A 3,964-nucleotide genomic window follows, 5' to 3' on the forward strand; every position below is an offset into this window, starting at 1 on the left:
GAGTGTGTGTTGTGGTCTCAGTCCTACCTGAAGATCGGTCTATGAGCTCTGAGCTCGCTCCGTAATGGGGAAGACTGGCTGGGTGACCAGTAGGCGACCGTGGTGAATCACACACACACACACACACACACACACACACACACACACACACACATGCGTGTGCCGCGGATTAATGATCAATTGTAATTAAGACACCCATCATCATTTAGGCTTGGTTTCTGTTCCATTATCCCAGTATGCAAAGATTCAGCAAGTCAAGAATTTTAGTCTTTCAATTACATGCATAACAAGCATAACAAAATGTCTTGCCTCTCGCTGATCTGTGAATTGTCCGTAGAACGAAGTCCGGTAACAACCAACACGGACCGTTCTGTTGAATATTACTCATAAGGATAAGACCGTAAGGGTGGTGCCTATCATGGAAACACTGGGAAATTAATGTGGAGAAATATATCTCCTGTGAATTAATCTGAAGACTAAATCTTATATGAAAGACTTACAATGAAGATGGAATGTTTGCATGTCCCTCACGGAAAAATGAGTCTGACAACTTTACCGATCATGCCAAGGAGACACCAAGATCCGAATTTATTTTGATCCAACTTGAATGTTTCAGCATATGAAGTTCGCAACATGTACAGTGAAAATAGTACTCATAATCTGTGTTCTGGATTCGTGGTAGATGAAGATGTATTCAAGGTTTACCTAGAATACTTAGAATTTGTTCATGATTACTCAGTAGTTTAAGGTTATCTGTTATTTGAATTCGGAATGCCATTGTCTCATACTTACTAGTTGAATCATAAATCACAATGTGTAAATATATATATATATATATATATATATATATATATATATATATATATATATATATATATATATATATTTTTTTTTTTTTTTTTTTTTTTTTTTTATTTTATTTTATTTTTATCTTATTTATTTATTTATTTATTTATTTATTTTTTTTTTTTTTGTGTGTGTGTAATTCACCTCGGTCGTCTGCTGGTCACCCAGCCAGTCTTCCCCATTATGGAGCGAGCTCAGAGCTCATAGACCGATCTTCGGGTAGGACTGAGACCACATAAAACACTCCACACACCGGGAAAGCGAGGCCACAACCCCTCGAGTTACATCCCGTACCTATTTACTGCTAGATGAACAGGGGCTGGACATTAAGAGGCTTGCCCATTTGCCTCGCCGCCTCCGGTGTGTGTGTGTGTGTGTGTGTGTGTGTGTGTGTGTGTGTGTGTGTGTGTGTGTGTGTGTGTGTGTGTGTGTGTGTGTGTGTGTGTGTGTGTGTGTGTGTGTGTGTGTGTGTGTGTGTGTGTGTGTGTGTGTGTGTGTGTGTGTGTGTGGTCAATAATTCTATTTATAAACAATCTCGTCCCTACTTAAAGGCAGCTAACGTAACATCTTGAATACAATGAAGACATGACTAAAAAGCAAAAATTTAATAGCGGTAAAATTAAGGAGTCCAGGCAAAAAGATGAATATTTGGTAATTAGAAAGTTGACGTTTTGTAAGGCTTCAAGAGGTAAGCATAAACCAGCCACTGCTGATAGAGTTAAAATGATGGTTCTTTCGGCCGCTCTTGGAACACTGACGACTGAGCCATCTTTCTGAACATTCTCTCTCTCTCTCTCTCTCTCTCTCTCTCTCTCTCTCTCTCTCTCTCTCTCTCTCTCACACAAACACACACAGAGACACACATCTCTTTTAAAATTCATTACCTTAAACATTTGCGACAGGTGAAAAAAAATGAAGGTAAGAGGTATTAAGCATTTCGAAATACAAGATGTATCTTTGTCTCTGCCCAAACAGTAGGAACCACAAAAGAACGAGAAATGCCGGCCATTACGCCAGAGCTGCATTACCATAAAGGAGGACGAAGAAAAGGCTCCTGCGAGCAGCAAAATTTTATGATAATATCCCTCGCCTCCTCCTCCTTTCTTCATGCTCATCCCGCTCCTGCATCTTCGTTCTTTTTTTTTTTAAGATGTAGCAACCATCTCAGGTGTAACACACACACACACACACACACACACACACACACACACACACACACACACACACACACACACACACAGAGAGAGAGAGAGAGAGAGAGAGAGAGAGAGAGAGAGAGAGAGAGAGAGAGAGAGAGAGAGAGAGAGAGAGAGAGAGAGAGAGAGAGAGAGAGAGAGAGAGAGAGAGAGAGAGAGAGAGAGAGAGAGCGCAGCACAATTTGGTTAGGTTTTAAGATAGGATGTACTCATGATACACCTTTAACCTGTATAAAGACCAAGCTTAAGTGTAAAAATGTATAAATAAAAAAGAAAAAAAAACTTATGTTCTATAAAGGCAAAGAGATTGGGGAAGAGGGACGGGTACCCAGGAGGAACGCAAGCTTACTGAAGCGGTTGGTTATTAGGAGCAGGAATGGATAGAATCATTCCATTGCTACTATTAACGACCAATTGCATCTGTAAACTTGTATATTACTAAAAGATAAAAGTATAAATTCATCCTGATCTATTTTGTTACTTTATTAATGCAAAGATTTACATCTAGATACAATTTGACATTGCTGAATTTTAAGATCGTCCTACAGTTTGGAGTCTTTCAATAAAGGAAATTCATGATACCTCAAAAACCAAATTATTGCCATCATCAAATATTCAGGGCCAATTTCACAGCCGATTAGTAAAGTTTCAAACCAAAAGCCTTACCAACCAATTAACAGGATATTACCAAAACCTCGATCCGATGTCACAGTCGTTGTTTTAATAGATTTTTGGTTTTCGGTGTACATTTTTTTTTTTTTTTTTACGGTAAGGCCTATAGCACCTGTAGGCACACTTGAAGAGTGTATGGGAAGCGCTGTTCAGCTTCCGCCCATTAGTGGCGCAGGCAATTTTATTTATAGTGGTACCCATATTAGGGCCCATATCACCGCCCAAGCTCCTCTTAAGTGTAACCACCTAGAACCTGGGTATCATGGTGATATGTAGATAACTTCAATCCACTCGACAAATGGCAAAGTGTTTTAAGGCTGTACGTGGTGGGATTCAAACCTACGCGTGGATGTCTGCCCGATCCCACGCTCACCACCTTATCCACTATGCCACCATCTCCCTATTCCACAGTTGGAATACATGAATATGTATTCCAACTGTGTTTTGTGTTTGTCCTCAATTTTAAATCTCTTAATCTGATGTAGATCTCCTTACAAACATGTCAACATTGATGAACTTTTGTGAAACACAGGACTAGATACCAAGGGATAAAGGGACGCAATGTCATTCATTTTCTGACCATGGTTACATATCGAGTCAACACCATCTTAGGCTTTAAAAGAACTTAAGGCGATGGGTTGCTGGATGCATTTTCTCTCAAAGGTTAGAGTTCCTGCAAGGAGCGTCATTTGGGAGAAATAGTCTCTCTCTCTCTCTCTCTCTCTCTCTCTCTCTCTCTCTCTCTCTCTCTCTCTCTCTATTGATTTGCTAATGTTTCTTTTATTTTGCCAAAGATACTGTGGAAACTTCGGCATCAGTTAATGTCAAAATAATTTTTAGTATCGGAGACAATGGTTCATGGTCACCTGTACAAACAAGCATAGGCCATCAGTTAACTTTAAAGGACATAGTGTCGTTGAAGGGGTCAAGTCATTACTCTCACCCGAGGACGCGACGTGAACATGAGGGAGCTGAAGTTTAATCATAAGCGTGGGTCGATGGAAATATTTGAAAATCACCCGACAAGTAAGAGCCATCAGATTACTAAAGGGAGCAGTGTTGGTGGTATGGACAAATCACTGGTTTAATCTGAGGACGTGACGTGGACGTGTGGGGACTGAGGTTTAATTATAGCAAGCGTGGGGCGCCGATAAATCCCAGCGAGAAAGGGTGATGGTGTTGTTATCCTGGAGGCTGCCGGTGAGTGTAACAGCCTTCCCTCAATGAGCAATGATTCAGTGTGACATTCA

The sequence above is a fragment of the Portunus trituberculatus genome, chromosome 43 (assembly GCF_017591435.1).
Source record: "Portunus trituberculatus isolate SZX2019 chromosome 43, ASM1759143v1, whole genome shotgun sequence".
Classification (NCBI taxonomy): Eukaryota; Metazoa; Arthropoda; class Malacostraca; order Decapoda; family Portunidae; genus Portunus; species Portunus trituberculatus.